A 23,513-nucleotide genomic window follows, 5' to 3' on the forward strand; every position below is an offset into this window, starting at 1 on the left:
CGCCAGGTCCGGGTCGCGGCGGTCCCGGTGCGACACGGCGCGGATGACCCCCGCTCGCCAGCTCCGCCAGCAGCGTCCGCTCTCCCCGCAGTCCGGACGCGCCTCCTCGCCGACCGCCACGCACAGGAACCGCTTCCCCACCAGCTCCGGCCGTGTCTCCTGCGCCATGGCCCGGCGCTCACCCCCGCGCAGCGGAAGCCCCGCTCCTACCGGCCGCCCATGCCCAGGGACGAGACCGGAGACCCCCGCGACCCCACGAGGAGAGAGCGCGGACCCGGGCGCTCGGGACGCTCTGCCCCCGCGGACACGACGACCCCGGCCCCTCGCCGTTCCCTCAGCTCTCGGACTCGCGACCTCTGGGTCCAAGGGGGCCGGGGAGAAAACTGACAAGGAATCCCCACCGCGCCGTCGGGAGCCCGAGGGAGCCCGGCCGCCGCCACCGCGCCGGTACCACTCCGCCTCCCTCGCCTGCAGGCGGCGCGCTGCGCGTCTCCTTCCGCCGGCGCGGGAGAGCGGGGGGGGGGGGGGGGGGCCGAGAGAGGGTCGGCGGAACGTCCGCGGACGGAAAATAGTGCCAGCCACGCGGGGGAGGGGGGAGGGGCGGGGAGCGGGCTGCGCGGGAGAGGAACGTTCACCTTCCACAGCACTACTGAGAGCCTTTGGGGTCTACCCGAGGCCAGTGTTCTGGTTCCACGCCACCACGGGTTAAATGCCGCATCTCTAGAGTGACGGTTTCGAACCCGGAGCCTGTCGTCCGGGAGAGGAACCGTCCGCATTCCCGGCGGCAGGCCGGAACCACCTCCCGCTGGAGGCGAGGCCCCCAAGGCCCAGACTCGGCGAGTGCGGATCCCCGGCCTTGCCGTGGAAAACCCACCTATCCCCTTCCAGGCCCAATGGCGACGCTGCTCGTAGCTCACACTTCCCAAACACCCAGCTCCACTGACAGCTCGGCCAGCACCTTCGACCCCAGGCTCTGACCTCTCAAGGCCTTGGTCCTGGGTCGCTGGGGAGACACTGGGGGTCAGCCACCGCTGTAATCCTACGTACGGCGGAGATCTGAGCAACGTGGTTCGAAGCCAGCCCCAGCACTCATCTCTACCAAACTACGAAAAAGCAGGAACTCAGACAGCGCCCAAGCCCTGAGTTCAAGCCCCAGGAGTCGTACCAAATAATAAAAGGAGCCAAGACTCCAGATTCGTTTATGAGAAAATAGGACTTAAGAAAGGATTTTATCCAATGATAGCTTGAGAAAAATACTTCAATTACAGCAGGGATTTTTAATCATATACATACAGACCGTCAACTTAGAACTCCTTTAGTAACCTGTGACGGCGAAGTCTCACAAATCAAACCTCCATAACAGATGCCAATAAGTAGTTCAATTTTGGACACACCTTTTTTTGGGGGTGGAGAGTGGGGGTCCCCAGGGCTTGAACTCAGGGCCTAGGTGCTGTCCCTGACCTTTTTGCTCAAAGCTAGCATTCCATCACTTGAACCACAACTGCTGGCTTTTTTGCTGATTAGTTAGTGAGTCCCATGAACTTTCTTTCCACAAGCTGGCTTCGAACCACAATCCTTAGCCACCAGCACCCGGTTCAGTGATTTGCTTTGTAACCTTAGGTACATCATAATTGTTTAAATGGAGATTGCCTGGCTCTTCCCAGGGATATCTTAGGCCCAAAAAGGAAAAACACAAATCAGCTGAGAAAAGCAAATAACTGCTTTTTCATAAATTTCATAATGCTAATTATATTCTCAGAGTATATATTGAGCTGTTTTATATTAAGCAATTCATAGTAGCTTGACATAAAACTGCCCAGGCTTCCTTAGCCTCCAGAGTGCTGGAATTTTAAGTGTGAGGATCCCAAGCCCCACCAATATTTTCAAATTTATAGACAATCTCTCCTAGTGTTGTTTGGGAACTCGGTCGCCAGAAACAAAGAAATCACCACTTAAAAGGCCAAATTGTGGATCTTTATAGGAGAATTGGTGGACTGCTAGTGGACTCAAAGACTGACAGCTGCGGTTGCAGTTAGCACAAAACGTATACAGCCCAAAACCACATAAGGTGTAAGGAATTAGACATAACAAAAGTGTCATACATAAGCCAAGCAAGCTAGAAGAAAACACTTAAATCTAACCAAAGTGTTAAATATAAGTAAAAGCAAATCAAATGTGGACACAATCAAGGGAAATCAAGGACCAGTTATCTAAGGGAAGTAAGACTTTTCTGGAACTTAATTCAAGACACATTTGTAAACTAAAGAATGTTCTCTGTTATCTAGGCTTATTGCTTAGACCCAGTCTCCTTACTTCACTAGGAGTCCCTAGAACTCCCACTGTATATTGAATTTCATCCTTATGAAGTCCAATAAAAATATAAACTCAAATTAATCTCTGTATTTCATATATAAAAAGTTTTTCAGAAGGCCACATCTAGAATATATTAAATCAAATTACTTACATTTTAGCCCTGTTTTCCCAAATTCTATAAATCCCTTGATTATAATCAATACCTACCATTTACACTAATTTGTGGATTTTTTTTTTCAAGAAATCTAAAGTAGAAGCCGGGCGCAGATGGCTGACGCCTGTAATCCTAGCTACTCAGGAGGCTGAGCCAGCCAGGGCAAGAAAGTCCGTGAGACTTATCTCCAATAAACCACTAGAAAACCGGAAGTGGCACTATGGCTCTAGTGGTAGAGCGCTTGCCTTGAGCTGAAGAGTGCAGGAGCAGCGCCCAGGCTCTGAGTTTAAGCCCTGAGACCAACCAAAAAAAAAAAAAAAAATCTAAAGAAGAGTAAGAAGAACAAAGATTTTGAGTCTTTTTTTTTTTTGTATTTTGGGCTTTGTTTTATTTCAAGGGATATTTGTATTCATTTATTTACACTAGCAAATCATACCTGTATAAATGATATGCAATTGAAAAGAATTTTAAGTCAGCTTTGAAACTTCAGAATGTCTTTAATTCGTAAGTCTCCTTATGTTAAGAAAGCACCAGTATTAATAAATGAAAAAAAGAGAATAATAGTAACCTTCACTATAAGCAGAGAGTGATACAGAAATGTTTTTTTAAATAACTATTTAGTGGGCTGTGTAGTGGCTTAGTGGTAGAGTGCTTGCCAAGCATACATGAAGCCCTGGGTTTGATTCCTCAGCACCACAAAAAAAGCCAGAAATGGTGCTGTGGCTCAAGTGGTAGAGTGCTAGCTGTGAGCAAAGAAGCTCAGTGACAGTGCAGTGCCCACACACTGACTTCTAGCCCCAAGTCTGGCAAAAAATAAATTTAAAAAGTGTTTACTTACAGAAGCTGAGAAATTAGAAATATAGATCTTCTATTGATTCCCTCTCATATGAATGTATGCCATGTTAATATGTGCACAAACATAGGTACACACCAATTTGATCAAACCTTATACAACATGTCAATTTACACAAAACAGATTTCATCATTTTAATTGACAAAAATTACAAGTACTTGATTATTTTAAAAGCTGACTTACAAACAAAAATAATGTATTTACTGTAGTGATAAAAGCCATAAAAATAGACTAAAGATATGGATTCCATTTTTTTCACCCAGTGTGATCACTGAAATGGTCAAACTGCCACTAAGAGAGTCTTTTTTTTTCTTCACTTAATGAGGAATGAGCCCAGGTTCAAAAGTATGTTAGGCAAGCATTCTATCCCTGAATTATACCTGAAGTCATAAAAGTCTAAACACTAAACCTCTCTCTCTCTCCCTCCCCCCCTACACACACTCACACTCACACACAAACACACATACACAGATAAAAAGTTTAACCTATTTTCCTTGTTCCAACACTTGTCATCCATGTCATCATTCATGACACTATGGTATATACCTTACATTTAATTTTTACCTAAAGGATAAAGGAAATGAAGTTTGGAGAACCACTTAGTAACTTAACTTACCAACAACCACACATTAAGGAGCACTAGTTTTGGGGGTTTGTTTGTTAAAAAAAAAAAAAGGCCTTGTGATATTGAAGGGCCTCTAACTTGAACAATTAAACAAGACTTGAAAAAAACATGATGATCAACTACCAAATTGCTTCCTGTTTTTTAACACAGATTATTCATAACTGACTTGCTCCATATTCATTTAGCACTTACTATGCATCTCACATCCTACAAGGTTCTGAGGAAAGGGTCCCTTTGGTCCTTGAGAGGCTCAGAGTCTATCTGGAAAGACAGACAACAGAAATGCTTTGATTTGTTTACTTAAGGAAGTGCCAATAGAAAAGCAAGTAAGATTAATGTATTTTATTTACCAAGTATTTTTTGAATCTGTTAGAACTTGAAGTCAGATGTTACAAAACTATCAATAAGGGCAGATGGCTAAGGTAATTGACAAGAAGCATATGAAAAGCATGCTTGTCTGATCATGTACCAAACAATTTCAAGGACCAAAGGTTTGTCACCATTAGTCTACAGAAGATTGTGGAACTGTAAAAGCCACCATTAAAAGAAGGAAACCTATAGACCATGATAATAACAATTTGCCTGGTGAAGGTTAAAATGTGTTTGTGACTTCAAATATCACTATCCCACAATTCTATGAAATTTGTGTAATCACTTAATCTCAATTAAAAAATTACTAAAAAACAAAAATAGAAGGAAACCAACAATTTCAACTAAAGCATTCAAGTGGAAGACCAAGAATGTGATAAATCTATGTTACTATGTTAATAACTAATCCATACATAGTTTGTATTTAGGTATTTCCCTTGGAACTTATTTAACTTCAGTTTCTCAATCAAATTTATGATAATGATAATTCAAATGTGATTTCCTCAAGAAAGCTATCCCCGTTTCTAGACTAAAACCAATTATCCAATTATGGGTTTTCAGAACAAGTACTATTTGTCTCTATATTTACAATTATATTTATACTATTTATTGTATAATTGATTTGTATTTGTCTCACTTAATAAGAGTATAAACTATCAGTACAAGGACAGTGTGTCTATCATGTTCATAACTACTTTCAGTATCAAACTTCACAAAGAAAAGACAATACATTTTATTGTATGTTAGTGAATAAACATAAAATATAACTTTTATTTTTCAGAGAAAGGGTCTCCCTCTGGATGTGGCTCAGGCTATAAAAACCAGGCCAACCTTGAACAAGATCCTCCTGCCTAAACTTCCTGTGTGCTAGGATTAGAGGCATGTGCCACTATACTCAGCTATATCTTTTCTTTTTTGTTTGTTTGTTTTTCTTTGGGGTCCAGTCGTGGACATGAACTCTGGGCCTGGGCCCTGTCCCTCAGCTCTTCACCTTAAGGCTAGCGCTCTACCACTTGAGCCACAGCACCACTTCTGGCTTTTTTTTCTGCTTATGTGATGCTGAGGAATCGAACCCAGGGCCTCAGGCATGCAAGGCAAGCGCTCTACCACTGAGCCACCTTTCCAGCCTTATACCTTTTCTTAATCCAACAAAATGAAGACAAACCTAGAATTTCTAGTCAAGTCATGAATGAGTTCTATTTTTCCAATAAAGTTATTTATTACCTTTGTTATAATGTTATATATTATCTCATTTCACAAAAGAAGTACATTGTTAAATAAGCCTCCAGCAGAAAAGCAATTCACAAGAAAAAAATTCATTTGGCAACCAAGCTACCAATTTCATTCAAATTTATATCCAAAATACCAGTCTATTTTTAGTCTCCTAGAGAGGTCAAACTCATATCATGTTTTTGGTGAAGCTAATATATAAATGGAACTTTCTTAATGCTGTTTGGAAGAGAAAACAAAAAGAGCAGCAGAAATCTCTATTGAACTTTCTAATTGGGCAGCTCCTCTATATCTGGTACTCAGTTCCCAACTTAAATTTTAACTAAACAGGAACCACCTTTTTCAACACTTTCTTCTTGAACTTGCATCTTTTTTAAAGGATGAGACATTAGAGGTGGAGAATTACTGAGCACTGGAAAGTTCCCATTCTTCCGAAATGAGAAACCACAAGAAAGTTATCATTTAGCACACAGCAAGGGTCTTTCAGTTTTCACTGTAATTCTATTATCACCTCGTTCATATATGTTGCAACTATTAACTAGTATTAAGATACACTAGATGCTAGTTTGCACACCATGTATTATTGTTCCACAAGCTTTCCGTATAGCCAGGTTAGTAGTAACAAGAGTTAAAATTATTAAAAGAGCATCTATTCATAGCCATGAAAGTTCTTTAAATACAAGAGCTTCCAGATTGTATTAAAAGCAGTAAATGTAAGAAAGTAAAAGTGTAATATAAACTAAAAAATAATACTGACTCAAAAATCTCAGCATATTCTTCTCCAAGATGAAGGTTGATCTTAGAAAATGAAGTTTATGATCAAGAACACAACAGCTCTGAGGCACATTCTCAAATTAATGACATCTGGTTTCAAAAACACAAACCCAAAACAAAAGACCTCGTACTGAAACAGGAGAATCTTCAATCCTTCCATTCTTGGGCACATTCTAAGAGCCACGTGATTAAATATAATGAGATTTATAAAGTGCTCCCTAACATAAATATGTAATAAAGATAAATTGCTCTATATAAAGGAAAGCATTGTCTTCTAGCTCCATGTGTGCTTCACCACTAGTGATTATTTATTTATTCAATTAAAGAGCGTATATAAAATAGTGGTTCAATTCCAAAGCCTTATGTTCTCAGAAGTTCAGTATTTGCAAGTCCTAGGTTTCACTCCAAAACTTCTTGACATAATAAAAGTTAGACCTCAAAAGACTTTACAAACCTATACTCCAATATGCTGCATAGCATTCTGCTTCTCCAGAACAATTTATTACCTAACATTAAGTAACCAAGACAAAGACTCAGAAGGCTGACAACCAACATAATTTTTAATAAAACTTACAAGCACCTAGGTAAAATTAGTCAATTCCTTTTCCAGAGTCATTGACAGACATGCTTTACAATGTGTGTTCTAGAGGGTGGGAATGTGTCTTAGTGGTAGAGTGCTTGCCTAGCATGCATGAAGCCCTGGACTCTCTTCTTCAGTACCACATAAACAGAAAAGGCTGCACATGGTGTTGTGGCTCAAGTGGTAGAACCTTGAGCAAAAAGCAGCTCAGGAACAGTGCCCAGGCCCTGAGTTCAAGCCCCAGGACTGGCCAAAAAAAAAAAAGACAAAAAAGTGTATTCTAAATATAGCGAACTAGAAATTAGTACTCATATAATGTGAGATAATCAAAGAGCAGAAACCAAGGAAATCTAGATTACTTTTGCCACTAACTAGAAAATACTCTGAACAAGCTATTTTACTCTGATATCATTCATAAAATGACTAACATGTTTAAGTTTCTGAAAGTTTGCTTGTAAAGCTGCCAGGTAATTCAACAAGTACAAATGTGTTAAGTGTTCTTTCTTGTAACATGGCAAATACAAGGCTCAAATGTTAGAAGATTGAAAAAAACAATTCTTTTTAGCCAGAATGACTTCAAAATTTCTTCTTAAGTTCTTACAGGTAATATACATACAACCATTAATATATACAAACATTAATTTATACAAACTAATACTTACCAATCAAACAATGAGTTTTCAAAAATAAACTTAATGAAAAATACCTGCAATCTCAGCATTTGAAAGGCAAGTAGAGAATAGAGAATAATCAAAAGCTCAAGGCCAGTCTAGACTTCAGGAGACCCTATTACAAACAAAACCACCACCAACACCACCAAAAGCAAAAAAAGAAAATGACAGCAGACAGAAAGGTAGACCTATGTAAAGAAAAAAGGAGTATCTCTGGAAATAGACATCATAAAAATTATCTCTAAAAATCTGTTCACAAAGCTCATAATAAAAAGTAATTTTTTTAAAGTATTAAGTATTAGCATATGGTCTCAGGCTGTGACACACAAAAGGAAATTAAAGAAGAGGACTAGGGATGTAGCTCTGGTAGAGGGCATGCCTAGGATTCCCAAAGGTCCTGGGCTTTGATCCCCAGTAGAACACAGACACACAGACACACAGACACACACAGACACACACACTCTGAAAAGGCATACATGAAAAGCCAATAGGGAAATAGGGAGCTAATTCTCAATTATCAAAGCAGTTAAGGAAAAGTCATTTCTACAATTAATTTACAAACTCACAACAAACACAAGAGAAAAAAATAGATTCCCACCGACACTGACAAGCTGATTCCACAGTCACATAAAGTAAAGTAAAAGAACTGGAGCAGTTAAGGCAATTTTGGAAAGAAAAGAAAATCTGAAGGCTACAAAAAGTTTTATCAAGATTATTTACAAAGCTATAATATGGTATTCGCAAAAGGATACACAGAGGAAAACAAATACTTTAGAAACATCCACATTTTTATGGTTAATTGATTTTTTTGGGGGGGGTCCAGTCATAGGGCCTGAAGTCTGGGCCTGGGCGCTGTCCCTCAGCTCTTCAGCTCAAGGCGAGTGCTCTATCACTTGAGCTACAGCGCCACGTCCGGTTTTCTGGTGGTTTATTGGAGATAGGAGTCTCACAGTCTCTCCTGTCCGGGCTGGCTTTGAACCGCGATCCTCAGATCTCAGCCTCCTGAGTAGCTAGGGTTACAGGCATGAGCCACCAGCGCCTGGCTCTGGCTTTTTTCTTTTTGCTTATGTGGTGCTGAGGAATCAAACCCAGGGCCTCATGCATGCAAGACAAGCACTCTACCACTGAGCCACCTTCCCAGCCCTGGTTAATTGATTTTTAACAAAGGTACAACTGCAAATCAATGAAAAAAGCACAATCTGTTCAACAAATAGAGCTAAAACAATTAGTTATCTAAACATTTCAAAAAATATGTCGCAGTCCAAATCATGTACCTTTATACAGAAATTAATTCAAACTGAACCACAGACATTAGTGTATAAGCTAAAGAAAGCACTACTAAGAATTGGATTATAGCCAGGTACTGATGCTCAAACCTGTAATCCTAGCTACTCAGGATGCTGTGATCTGCGGATTATGGTTCAAAGCCAACCCAGGCAAGTAAGTTTGTGAGACCCTTATCGCCAATTAATTACCTGAAAATCAGAAGTGGAGCTGTGACTCAAAGTGGTAGATTACTAGCCTTCTGCAAAAAAAGCTAAGGGACAGTACCCAAGCCCTGTGTTCAAGCCCCATGACTGACAAAAAAAAAAAAATTGATTCAAAACATGCTCATTAATTATAAATACAACGCAATTAAAACTAAAAATATCCAGATAAAGAACATCCGGTAAAAATTAGTATCTAGAACATGTAAAGAATTTTCCCTGAGTTCAAGGCCCAGAACTAGCAAAAAAAATTTTTTGAAGTAGACAAAATATTTGAATATATGCTTACAATATCTGCATAAATGTAAAAGCATAAGCATAAGAAAAGTACTTAATGTGATTGGCTATAAGGGACATACAAATTAAAACCAATGAGGTATTTCTGCAAACTTGGAATGGCTAAAACTTAAAACAAAGAAAGCATTGGCAATGTCAAGTATTAATGAGGAGCAATCAGAATTTTCATATAGATACATCCCCAGCCCAAATTTGGCAGTTTTTAATAAAGTAAAACATGTACTTTTCATTTGATTGAACAATTCCAATTTCACATATTTACCCAAGTAAAATTAGAACCCATAATCACACAAAAACCTATACTCAAATATGTAATACAGCTCTGTTTATAGTTGCCAAAAGCTAGAGAAAACAAAAAATGTCCTTCAGTTAAAAATAAAAATATTATGGAATGCTACTCAACGATAACAAAGAACTGACTATTGAATATGGATAAGCATAGCAGTTCAAACCCATAAGGCCACCTTGAGGTTTAATGACTCACCAGAAGGACATATAAAACTCAAGAGCATTATATTCACACTCAAGTCACAGTTTATTACAGCAAAATGATACAAATTAAAATCAGCAAAGGCAAAGCAGCATAGGACTGAGAGCAGAAAACAGTCGGCACAAGCTTCTAGTTGACCTCTTCCAGTGAAATTAGGCAGAATGCTTATTTCTTCAGCAACAAGTGACAATAAACAAGGAGTATTGGCATCCCAAATGAAGCTTAGACTATTTGGAGTTCTGAACACAGATAGGGTATGGGTATGGCTTACCATTATCTTTAGCCCCTACAAAGGTCAAGGGATAATTACATGGTTCAACACCCCCAACGTGAATATAACATTGACAAAACAGAGTCCATGGTCCAAGCAAACAAACATTAATCAAGCAAGATAATCTAAGGGCTTACAGGTTACCTCCCAAAGTTGGGCAAGTTTAAAAAGTTCTTCTGTACCAGGAATAGGGCACACATCTATAACTCCAACACTCAGAAGGCTGAGGCAGGAGGATGGTGAATTCTGTGACAGCCTGGGTTACTTAATGGGTTCAGAGAAGCTTGGATTACATCCTGACACTCAGTTTATCTGTTAATTCAGAAGATAGATACATGATGTCATTCACATCAAGTCTATCACAAAGTAAAAAATACCATACTTGTTTTTAAAGTTATACTGTAGAGATTTATTATGGTGGGTGTACAATATGATAACATTGTTCTAGGGCCAATATAAAGGATTCTATTCATTTAGGAAATAGTTCTATTAAATCAAGAAGCATCCTAGCTACTTAGGAAGCTAAGATCTGAAGATCAAGGTTCAAAGCCAGCAGTGGCAGAAAAGTCCCCATGAAACTCTTATCTACAATGAACCATTCAAAAACCAGAAGTGGAGCTGGTGGCACTAGCTGGGCAGTGCCCAGGATCTGAGTTCAAGCCCCACAACCAACAAAATAAAAAAAAAAAAAAAGATTTTAGATCAAGAAGCAATTGTGTGTTTTTCATAGCAATCTCAGATCCTAAGTGGGCCCCCTGAATACATTCAATGGGGGCAGTAATGAACCTTCAAAAATAACCAAAACAACAAAAGGTGGGAATGTAACAGGATCACCTCCAGATGTAAAACCACTTCAGATAGTGAGCACTATGGCTCTTTGCTCTATTACCAGTAACATCATTCAGTGAAAAATGGATGTATAGTAAACAAAAGCTCAGATCTCAGCTATGAGTATATGAACTTATTTTTGTGATTGAACAATAAATAGTCTGTACCTTACTTTTATTCTACACCACAGAATGGGAGGTATTAAGTAGCTTTATTGTCTAGCAAATAATTTATTTGTCTAGCAAATAATTTATACTTACATGTTAGAAAAAATGTTTAATATAACCACATTGTAGAATCATCAGATTTAAGATTCACATGTCTATATATTTTACAAATGCCATCCTATACATAACACAGTAGTATTCCACATAGTACCATATGCCAACTCCTCAAATGTTGCAGGTACAACTTTTATCTGTTGAGAAATAAATTGTTTTCCTTAGAAATCAGACTATGGAGGATTATATAAACAAAGCTGAGGCACAATTTGCTTTGCATAGGTAATTAGAGGTAGGTTAGCCCAACAATACTCCTAACTATTATTACATTATATTGACTGTTAACCAATAATGTTTAAATACTTTCTAATTAATTACATCTCTCTAGATTAGTATATAGTAAAAAAATACATTGGAAGGTATATAATTTAGCATATATTTGCATATATAATAGCATTTATTAAATAAATGTACCATACAAGAAGGCAGAGGAGCCACTGGAAGAGATTTTCATTGGCCAATATAAGAATCAATAAGGAAGCTGGGCACTAAGTGGCTCACACCTGTAATCCTAGCTACTCAGGAGGCTGAGATCTGAGGATCATGGTTCAAAGCCAGCCCAGGCAGGAAAGTCCATGGGACTCTTATCTCTAATAAAGCACCCAGAAAACTGGAAGTGGTGCTGTAGCTCAAGTGGTAGAGCACTAGCCTTGAGCTGAAGAACTGAGGGACAGCGAGCACCCAGGCCCAGAGTTCAAGTCCCACGACCAACAAGAACAACAACAAAAGACTCAATAAGGAATAATGCACTGAAATATTAAATATATTTGAACCTATAGTTCAAAATACTAAAACTTGGTTTTCTCATTTTAAATGAGAATAATAGATTTTATATGAAGAAGCTAGGTAAGTAAATGTATATTATATAGTGTAACAGGATTAGTATCAACAACAACAAAAAGCATTCAATTAATGCCAAGAAAGGTCAGTAACAACTCATTTTGTATTTTTATGTGTGTATTTTATGTGTCCTGAGGCTTGAACTGAGGACCTGGTGCTGTCCTTGAGCTTTTGCACTCAAGGCTAGTGTATGTACTACCACTTGAACCATACTCCACATCTAGCTTTTTTTAAAGATGGCTTATTGGAGATAAAATAGTCTCACAGACTTTCCTGCCTGGGCTGGCTTCTAACTTTAATCTTCAGGTCTCAACCTCCTAAGTTGAGCCACTGGTGTCTGGCTCATTTGTGTATTTTCTTAAGCCAATTAAATGCTTACAATTTTTTAATAAAACTCCTGATTAGTGTATATGGTTTATGTAATGTAATCATTTTGTAATGTCTATTTCTACTCACCATAACTACCTTCATAAAGTCATAATCAAAACTATAAATACTAGTGTAAAGAACTTTAAGTCATCAATGAATTCCTTCTTTTTTTTTTCTTTTTCTTTTTTTTGCCAGTCCTGGGGCTTGAAATCAGGGCCTGAGCTTCTATGTGTTCAAGGCTAGCATTCTACCATTTGAGCCACAGTGCCACTTCCAGCTTTTTCTTTATATGGTACTGAGGAATCAAACCCAGTGCTTCGTGCATGCTAGGCAAACATAGTACCAGTAAGCCACATTCCCAGCCCTTCCTTCTTAATCTTTAGGAAAACAACAGAGTAATTATGGAAACAATTCATTTGAATTATCTGATGAAATAACAATTTCAATAACAATGTAAAGAGAAAATATTTCTTTCAGTTGCAGGTAAAAATAACAAAAGCTTAAAATAATGCTATCACTTTTACAAAGTATTTTTTATAAAATATTCATATCTAGACAGCAAAGGAGTTTCACCTTTGGCACTACTGACATTTCAGGACAGATAAGTCTTTGCTGTATTAGGGATTGCTCTCTACATTTTAGGAAATTCAACAGCATCCCTACATCTGCCCACTAGATTCCAGAAGCATCTGGTTCTAATAAAGGCAGATAAAACTATCACCAGGTTTCAATCACACACACACACACACACACACACACAATTTGTTTGTAAACTTAAAAAGAAAGGATAGACTACCTTCCCACAATGTACTTTCATATCCTTGATTATTCCTGCAAGTAAGATTGCAGCTGGCATCTATTTATACTTTATGATTCTCTGCTAAACCAAAGGATGTAATTCTGCATTGTTTTAAAAGTGCCTTGTATTTAAAGATTCAAATATTAAATCACATCTTCTTTTTAAAGTAGACACACGATACTGCCAATAATGAATGTAGTACTACAAGGACATATTAAGCCAGGTGCCGGTGACTCAGGCCTACAATCCTAGCTACTAAAGAAGCTTGAGATCTGAGAATTGAGGTTCAAAGCCAGCCCTGACAGGAAAGTCTGTGAAATCTTTATCTCCAATAAACTACTCAGAAAAAGCAGGAAGTAGATCTGTGACTCAAGTGGTAGAGCAATAGGATTGAGCAGAAAGAGGCTCAGGGACAGAGCCCAGGCCCTGATTTCAAGCTCTAGAACTGGCAAAAATAAAAATAAAAAAGGACATATTAATCATTAACAAGTGAGATCTTTTAGGCCTGTGATAAACACTTAACATGAATGATATCATTTGGTCCCAACAATGATCTTAATCTGTGTGTGTACCAATACTGGAGCTTGAACTGAGAACCTTGCACTCTTAGCTTTTTCAATCAGGGTTGGAACTCTTAGCACTTGCACAACTCTACTTCTTTTTGCTGGCTAACTGAGTTAAGAGTCTTGCACAGGGGCTGGGAAGGTGGCTCAGTGGTAGAGTGCTTGCCTTGCATGCATGAGGCCCTGGGTTCGATTCCTCAGCACCACATAAGTAGAAAAAGCTGAAAGTGGTGCTGTGGCTCAAGTGGTAGAGCGCTAGCCTTGAGCTGAAGAGCTGAGGGACAGAGTTCAGGCCACGACTGGCAAAAAAAAAAAATTGTCTTGTACAGGGCCAGCTTCAAACTAAAATCCTCAGATCTCAGCTTCCTGAGTAGCTAGGATTACAGACATGAGCCCACAGTGCCCAGACTTATTAATCTTATCACCATTTTTTCAAGTGAGTAAACTAAGACTAACAAACAATAACACTATGGTTAATATGGGTAGGTTATGAACATGATTACACAGTGTTAATGAGAGACAAGTAGACTGTAAAGCTACAAAGCCAGTTCAACAGACTTAATTTCCCAAGGATCTAATATCCTAAGAACTATCATTTCAAAAACCCAATGAAAGTGGCGCTGTAGCTCAAGTGGTAGAGCGCTCTCCTTGAGCTGAAGAGCTGAGGGACAGTGCCCAGGCCCAGAGTTCAAGCCCCACGACTGACCAAAAAAAAAAAAAAAACCCAATGAATGGATCTTTTCCTAAAAACAGTATAGTGTGTAATCCCTCCCTCCTCATAGTAGGAATATAAACAAGACCTTTACAATTTGGTATTAAGTAATGACAAATCCAAATGTGAATATTAAATTAATAGATGGCAGTACACAGGAGAGATACGCAATCTAGGTTTAGAGTCAGAGAAGTGATCCAGTAATAAGTTAGGTTTAAGAAAGGCTGAAGAAAGAATGCAAGCCAATCAGTTGGCCACAGAAGGGAGAAAAAGAAGGTAAATAGTTCTAGTCAAATGTAAATAGCAATTTTGATAGAGCAAGTCATATTTGAGGAAGTGAGACAAATTCAGTGCAGCATTACTGAAGCTTGGGACAATTAACTGGACCGTAGAGAGAGGAACATTTGAGGATAAAGAGAATAAGGTTAAAAAGACAAAATACTTAAAGCTACAGGTCATGTTGGCAGGGATCAACAACAAAAAAAAAAAAACTAGTAAAAAGTAACTCAGAAAGTTTGAAGTTTTAGGCTAATGGCAAATGGAGGCATTAGAAGACTACAAAAAAAAAAGCAAAGAAATCAGACTTACATTAGAATGCTAGACCTGTCTGTAAAATGGAATGTGGATAAAGAAGACTAAGAGATGGTTAAAATAAATTACATTAATCTCTTTTAATTTTATCCTCTTTAATGGCAGCTAAAGTGTCTCCCATCTAAAAACAACAAATTCATACTCTTCCTTACCTGAATATGGTCCTGTAATTATTCTACTTCTTAACTTAGTCACATTTCTTAAAAGACCATTTCCAAACAATTCTGCATGACTTCTTCCTTTTCTTGTCATGACACTATAGACAATGCTCTATAATAAACACATTACATGATTTTTATTATGATAGCCATGATTGATAAAGAAAATGAAGCTTAAAGGTTAACTTGCTAAAGGTCAGAAAATATCTGCTGGGGCCATAATTCAAATTCAGGTAAGTTCATAGCTGATATAACAAAGCCTAGTGAGGACAAATGAAATAACTTCTATCTTCTTTTCTCTCTGAAGACAAGGTCATCTGCTAAGAATACAAGGCAATGACATGGGAAATTTGAGAATAAAACTAGAAATAATATCAGAAAAACAGAAGAGCTGAGAAGAGGTAATTGTTAGGTAAAATTAAGGACCTATTAAAACAAAAAAATAGGAATTTATAATGACAACTGTGACTTTTTTTTTTCCAATCAGGAACACAGATGAAAGGGCAAAAGGGCAAGCAGTTGGACTAGCAGTTCTGAATAGAGGAGGACAGGGTAGGAAACTTTGTCCCATTAGAACATTTATTTAACATCTAGAGACAGCTTTGGTTGCCAAAAATGGCAACAGTGGATAGATGTTGGAATGCTGTTCACTGTCCTATGAAGTCAAGAACAGCTCCCTCAACAAAGAAGATTCTGGTTTGACAAGCACATGCCTGTAATCCTATCTACTCAGGAGATGGAGGCAGAAAGATCTCAAGTTCAGGATAAGCAAAGTTACCAAGACACTATCTTTTTTGGGGGGCGAGGGAAATGACTGGTCATGGGGCCTGAACTCTGGGCCTGGGCACTGTCCTTCAGCTCTTGAGCTCAAGGCTAGCGCTCTACCACTTGAACCATAGCACCACTTCCTGCTTTTTTCTTTTTGCTTATGTGGTGCTGAGGAATCGAACCCAGGGCCTCAGGCATGCAAGGCAAGTGCTCTACCACTGAGCCACCTTCCCAGCCCCTCAAGACACTATCTTAAAAACAAAATATTGCCAGGTACTGGTGGCTCATACCTGTAATCCTAGCTACTCAGGAGGCTGAGATCTGAGGATCACAGTTCAAAACCAGCCTAGGCAGAAATGTCCGTGAGACTCTTATCTCCAATTAACCACCAGAAAACTAGAAGTGGTGTAATGCCTCAAGTGGTAGACTGGCAAGGCTTGAGCTGAAGAGCTGAGGGACAGAGCCCAGGCCCAGAGTTCAGGCCTCATGACCGACAAAAGATAATAATAATAATAATAGTTAATAGTAAATGGGCACTTCTCACACACTATGAACTGTAACACAAGTCATTTACAGAAAATATATGTAATTTGAAAAACAACTGTATTTGGCAAATACTATACTAGTTTACGAAACTTGGGACTATGATTTGTTTCTCTGGCCAGCTTTGAACCTCATTTCTCAGATCTCAGCCTCCTGAGTAGTTAAAATTATAGGTGTGAGCCATCAACACCTAACTTATAATTTTATTTTTAATGAAGAGTCTGCAACAATAACTCTTAAATTTGTTCCTCTTGCACAACTGTCATTATCATAAAGCTATCAGCTTGGCTTGATTATTTAGAATAAACAGAAAAGAAAAGCTTTCTATCTCTTTCTTCAACTCCTACAAAAGTGTATATGAATGTACTTTCCAAACTTACCTCTTTTTTTTAATTCAAGCTTTTTTCTTTAACTCAGGGTCTCAAGCTGGCTTGGCTTTCTTGCTTACAACTAGCTTTTTCAGAGCCACACCTCCAGTCCAGCATCTTGCTGGTTAACCAGGGATGGCATGCAAATTCTTGTGCCTTGCTTGCTTCAAACCTTTATGTCTATCTGGAAGATCCTGAGTAGTTAGGATTATGGACATGAGGCATAGGCACATGACTTTCTTTTCCTTTTTTTCTGAGACAGAGTCTTGCTATATAACCCAAGCAGGCCTCAAACTCCCCATCCTCTAGCCTAATCTTCCTCAATGGTAAAATTTATGGAATGAGTATGTTACTATAACAGGTGCCTCAAGTTTGTCTTTACTATTCCCTCTTCAGTATATTATATATATATATATATATATATTCATACTGATTATGTATAATATAGATCCCCTTATTTATATATATATATATTGGACATTACACCCCTTTCCTTGCTCTCTACCAGTTCTTCATAATTTTTAAATCTTTAATATAGATTAGCATTTTCTTTCCATTATTGATTTTTGTCAAACTGTCAAATTTATACACACACACACACACACACACACACACATATGGAAATTTGTTTTAGAGTCAAAATTTTAATGTATATGTTTAGTGTTAGTATTATCCCCACTTTTGGTCCTCAGCTCCACCTAGACCTGAGCTCCTGCCTGCCCTAGAGTTCCCTACAGCTGGCCACTCCTTCTCTCTGCCCAGACCTACCTGAGCACGCATCTACCCTCACCTCCACCCTCACTTCCTCCCCCAGACCTGCCTGCCACTTGGATAGGGGCAGATGCCATGTGCTCCCTCTCCCAGGAAGATACAGGCCCCTCTAATAAACCTTATAATAATCTTTCTCCAGTGCCTGCCTGCCTGCCTCTGGCATGATCCCCTGGGCTAGTCATCAAGGATTCCTACATTTAGTATTGTTTTATTTCACACTATCAAGATAGAATCTTTCATAGTTGGTCACATACCAGATCAGAACCACAATCATTCTCAAGAGAAAAAAAGTTTAAGCTCTTTACTCTTTCCAGACAAATAAGGCAACTCTGAGAGCTTTCTAAGGAGTTAAATCAAATAGCTGTCATAACACTTCTAGGAAAGTCCCAAGAGGAAGTTTTCTTGCCAACTTCAGAAAGAGCTATTTATCATCCCAAAAAGAGAATTCATTCTAAACTGGGAAAGAATGAGCTGAAATTCCCTGTGCTTACAGAGATATTACCTATAGAGTAAGTATTACTTTTTCTTTTTTGAAAGGCAAGCTAGGTCTCCAAATAAAGTAGTTTCTGATATGAACAGTTTGACAAAAAATCATTAATGGAAAGAAAATGCTAATCTAATTAAAGCTTTAAAAATCATAAAGAACTGGGAGAGAGCAAAGAAAGGAGTGGTAATGTCCAAAAAGAAATGTACTCATTACCTAACTTAGGTAACTGTAAGCAGTCCAGGAAGATCTCTTATGAGACTCTTAGCTCCAAAAACAGGCAAAAAGCTAGAAGCAGAACTCAAATGTAGAGCACTAGCCTTGGGCAAAAAGGCTCAGAGATAGCACCCAGGCCCTGAGTTCAAGCCGCAAAATAGAATGAGATCAAGATCTTATGAATCATTTGCTTCATGTTAATGCAGCTTAAACTTGCATTAGCTTGCCAAAAAATGACAAAGTACCAGGATATTCTGGAAGAGCCATTGCATCACTTCACCAGAGCTATTATCCTTATTTACCGGATTTCTATTATCAAAAGAATTAAAAATACTACTGTTACTGGGGTTTGTTTTCTTCATTGATAATGGAAGAATGTTTTATTTCAGATAAAGGTTAGTGGAAGAATACATGATTTTTTTTATCCTGTTCATTCACAGAACCCCTGTGATGCCTGATTAAGTGAATTAACAATATTATCTACCTTAATTAAGATTATGCAATGCAAGATATGTTGTGTAAGACATATCCCACTGTCAAAATGTACTAGGATGAATGCTGGGAGCCCTAAAAGTGGTGAAGGCTTGAACTCCAGTTGCTGGCACCAATAGGAGGTGGTGAACCCTGAGGAGATAGAAGTAGGGCCTAATTAGAAAAAGTAGGTCATTGTGATACATGCCTATGTAGGATACATGCCAATGTAGGATACATATACTGAGACTCTAGTCCTTCCTCCCTTTTTTTCTGCTTCTCAGCTACAAGATCCCTGCCATAATGTTTTGCCTCACTTCACAACCAAAAATAATGGAGCTAAATGACCATGAATTAAAATCTCTTGAAACTGTGAACAAAAATAAAACGTTCTTTCTTTGAGATGGTTCTTTCAGATACAGTGTCATAGTATCTGATGGAAAGCTAACACAGGTAGCTGCTATTAATAATGTCCACAAAGCCAGGCACTTGGTGGCTCAGGCCAGTAATCCTAGCTACTCAAGAGACTAAGATCTGAACATTTGCCCGCACAAGTAGTAAAGTCTGTGAACTAAAGCCTCTAATTAACCACTAAAAAGCAGGAAGTGAAGGTGTGGCTCAAATGGTAGAATGCCAGACTTGAATGAAAAAGCTAACTGACAGAGCAAGACCCAGTTTGATCTCTCTCCCTCTCCCTCTCTCCTTTCCTCCCCCCTCTCTCCCTCTCTTCTTCACCCTCTCTCTCTCTCTCTCTCTCTCTCTCTCTCACACACACACACACACCAAATCCACAATTTGTCATCACTTTTTATATTTTTGATCAGATGTCATGAAGATAATTTCCATCGTAAACATAAAACCATAAGCAGACAAGATAAGGAAGCGGTAACAAATGGAAAAAGAATGTTTCTTCTTTTATGTCAGTCTTATCCCATCCTAGTACTACTTTCTAAGTTAGTATTAAAGATAGATTGGTTTAGTAATTCTAGCCTTTTTCCAAATAAAAATGTTTTCATGCCATCAAATTCTCTCCCATTAGCAATGAGAATGTGACCTAGTATTCATTCTCATTAGCATACTCATTAATTATTACATGATTAGATACTATCTCAGTACTCTAATTCTGCTATCCTAGGTATACCTCTCACTTTGTTGATTTGCTAATAAATGAACTCTGTTAACATGCAGCAGCAAATGAACATTCCACATCTCATAGGACAACTAAGTGAAAAGGTGGAAGAAAGCAATTCTTTTAAATGAATCTCATTACCCTTAAGTCTTAAGGCATTTTACATTTGATCTACCACTATTATACCCATTTAACAGCAAGCATACTATGACTTGTCAAACATCACATTACTGGGAGCATGAATGGTCTCCTGAGGAAATGGTCTCTACCCTAATACTGCTTCCCATCATGATTAAATTCAATACACAGGGAAAAAATATCTTTGCAGGTTTGCAGAACAAAAAGAAGAAGGCACACAGCAGTACAATATACCAGTACAATACAAGAATACTAGGGACAATATATGATAACAAAACAATTATGTTCGAACTTTTTAAAAATAATTTCTAAATGAAAAGATCACAAGCAATCCAAAAGATTCTTAGCAGAAGGTACTGTATTTCCTTTTCTCCCATTGTCCCTAGAGCCTTTCCTTACACAGTAGAGCACTTATCTAATGGCCAACCATTAGCAGATCAACTGTCTGAGGCAGTCCAATAACAGAAACTACACCCAACATTAAAAGGCATATGGGTCCTCTTCAGACCAAGTTACTTTTACTTCAGTCTAATAATTTCTCACCCTTATTAGATTCAACCTCTTCCTTAAAGTTCTTTTCCCAATTTCTGCTTTACCATCTTGAAATAAAATGATTAACAATCTTCCTATAGACTATTTCAAATCCATCTATCCTAACAAAATATAAACGAAAAAGAAAAGTGATTACAATAAGCATGGATATATAAATGTCTGGACAAAACAATTAGTAGCCATGTAACATGATTACTCTAAATGCAAAATTGGTTTTTGAGACAATTTTGCAAAACTGTTAACAATTATTGATCAAACAGTAAACAAGACAAAGCCTCCTTGAACTGACACCACAGTTGTAAAAGCAGGAAAATCAGTACTTCAAATGTAAGTGGGTTTAGGCTCAGATAATTACAAGAATTACATGGCAGGCAAGATATTCCTAAATCATGAAGGATATGGGAAAATTCTTTTTCTAGGTCTGTCTCACATAAAGTTTTTTTTTTTTTAAAAAAAAAAAAGGAGCATTCCTGGCTTAATTCATTACAACAATCCAAAAAATGCTTCCTAATATATCGGTAGAGGCAATCTCCACTGGGAGCCAATGCCTTAAGACCTAATTCAGCTATCTATTTATCACACAGCAAATGTGGATTAGAGTCTTGTCTGTTACAAATGAGAATGTGTTCACTGGCCAGTGGGTGAACTTCTCAGAACCTCAGTTTCTATAATATTAAAGAGAAAAAACACACCTGGCTTTCTGAAATGCCTGAATGACTCAACATTTGGTAGGTGATTTCCAACCCATGGCCTACTGAGATCAGAAGGGGACTGCGTCAGGTAAACAGAAGAAAACCAGCAAAAGGAAGCATAAATTGAAAAAGGCCAGGAGCTGTAAGATATACAACATATAAAATGAAGCTAAAGGGCTCAAGAAATGCCTGAAAACATTGATACTATTTACAACTCACCAAAATGATACTCATGACACCCCCTCAAAGTAAAAAAGCAAGACCAGATATACATTTCTAAGAGACTTCTCTCTCACTGAGGTCTGAAATACACATGACTGAAATATTTGTTTGATACTTAAGAGAATATTTTTATTGGGTCTTTACCCTATCATGGGCCAGATACTTGGACATACGCATGTTATTGAACATTTTATTATCCATCTAGTAGATTAGCCAGTAAGTGTAAGGAAAAAAAGGAAAATGAAGCAGTAAACCATGAGGGCACTGAGAAAAATCAAGGACATTTTGACTGCCACGGAGGCATTCAAAATGCAGGGATGACTGCAGTAAAAATTAAGGATGTAAAGACAATTTGAAAGACATTGAAATGCACTTAAGGTATATACTAGACAAGAAAATTCCCCTAGAAAACTGATGCTATGTGGTACACATGAGCTGCAACTAAATGCTGAATACAGCCAAAACTAAGACTTAGACAAATGTCAGTATTATGACTTGTAAAATAAAATATATCAATATAAATAAGCAAAAAGAGCTGAAGCAGTTTGTAATTTCCTCATTTCTTGTTGGGGGAAGGAGGTGAAGGGGGGGGGGATGAAATGAAACCAAGAGCAAAACACATGGTGAGCAAGTGCTATACTAATAAGCTAAACCACCCTCAACCCTGATCTCTTTTCTTTCATAATCAAGATATTACTTAATTGGTTGACCCTGGGAACTAAAAACTGAAGATCATCTTTACCTAACACTTGGTTTTATTCCAAGCAAGTCAGACTGCTTCTTAAAACATATTATTTAGCAGTGCCTCCTATCACTCCTGAAAGCAAGAGGTAAGGTACAGTATTATTAGCCTCTTTTTATTATGAGGAAACTGAGGAACAAAAAATAAATGAAGTAAGTGTGTCACGAACCAAAGGATCACATTTTTCTACTGCTTTCATGAAAGGCTCCAGGCCCATGTTTCTTCTTTTCTTCTTCCTATTTGAATAGTAGGGAAATCTACAAAACTGGTTTAACTGAGAGCAAAAAGTAAATAAATAAGACGAACGGTAACTTTAAGGTCGTGTTCCCAATCTAGTACTGACAACGACGACGACAACCTAACAGAAGTTTCCATATTCTCCTTGTAAATGGTACTTGCAATAACTGGAAGGCGTAAGTAGTAATCCAACCTTGTAATCAAGAATCCTAGGTCCAGCTTTTGCTTTTGCTCTTGCTCCGAGTGTCTGGCAGGCTTACGGAAATACTGGAAATCCGTGTCTGTAAAACAACCTTTGCACAGGCTCCGAGGCAAAGGTGCCCTTAAGAGGCCCAGCACAGCAATCCCATTACACCCACTACCGCAAACAAGAAACCCCGTGCTCTCCTCGGCCCCTCCCCGCACTGCACCAAGGGCCGCGAGGCACACCACCGAGAGGCCTGTGCAAAGCGTTCCCGACCTTATTCCGGTTCCCCTTGAAATGCGGTACCCCGTAAGGATGCCCTTGGTGCCCAGGCCTCCTCCAACGCGTGGGGACCGGATGTAGACCAGCACTTCTCAAAATCCTGGCTCCCCAGGATCTAAAGCCCGATCCAAACGATTCCATCCGACACGGCTCCTGCTGAACACTTCCTTTCCCCCCCCGCCCCCTAACCCACACACACACATGCAGTAAACGACCCCTACCCTCAAGTCCGGGTCGTCGGCCTCCCACCTCCTCTCACCACCGGACGGGCGTCCCAAGGCCTCGGGGAGGCGGGGAAGGGAGGGTTAGAGCGCCAGGGCGGCGATCGGGCCGCGGCTGCGAGGCCGGGAGGCTCTGGCAAGGGTCCTCCCAGTCCAGATCCCCCACACCCGCCGCTTGGCCCCGGCCTGGCCCACGTTCCTCCTCCTCCACCACCGCCACCGCCACCGCCGCCGTCGC

At 39.0% G+C, this 23,513-nt stretch overlaps 2 protein-coding genes across 2 annotated transcripts in view; one reads left to right on the top strand and one right to left on the bottom strand.

Annotated features, from left to right (window-relative positions):
- The window catches only part of Jmjd1c (jumonji domain containing 1C), a 183,355-nt gene extending 160,006 nt beyond the window's left edge, over window positions 1-23,349 (bottom strand). Inside the window, exon 1 of the mRNA XM_013017119.1 lies at window positions 23,276-23,349. The gene's annotated coding sequence lies outside the window, so the exon portion shown is untranslated. The remainder of the gene's footprint in view (window positions 1-23,275) is intronic.
- Window positions 22,709-23,513, top strand: part of Reep3 (receptor accessory protein 3) — a 72,126-nt gene continuing 71,321 nt past the window's right edge. The window contains exon 1 of the mRNA XM_013017120.1: window positions 22,709-22,764. The gene's annotated coding sequence lies outside the window, so the exon portion shown is untranslated. The remainder of the gene's footprint in view (window positions 22,765-23,513) is intronic.

Source organism: Dipodomys ordii, unplaced genomic scaffold, assembly GCF_000151885.1.
Source record: "Dipodomys ordii isolate 6190 unplaced genomic scaffold, Dord_2.0 Scaffold34, whole genome shotgun sequence".
Taxonomy (NCBI): Eukaryota; Metazoa; Chordata; class Mammalia; order Rodentia; family Heteromyidae; genus Dipodomys; species Dipodomys ordii.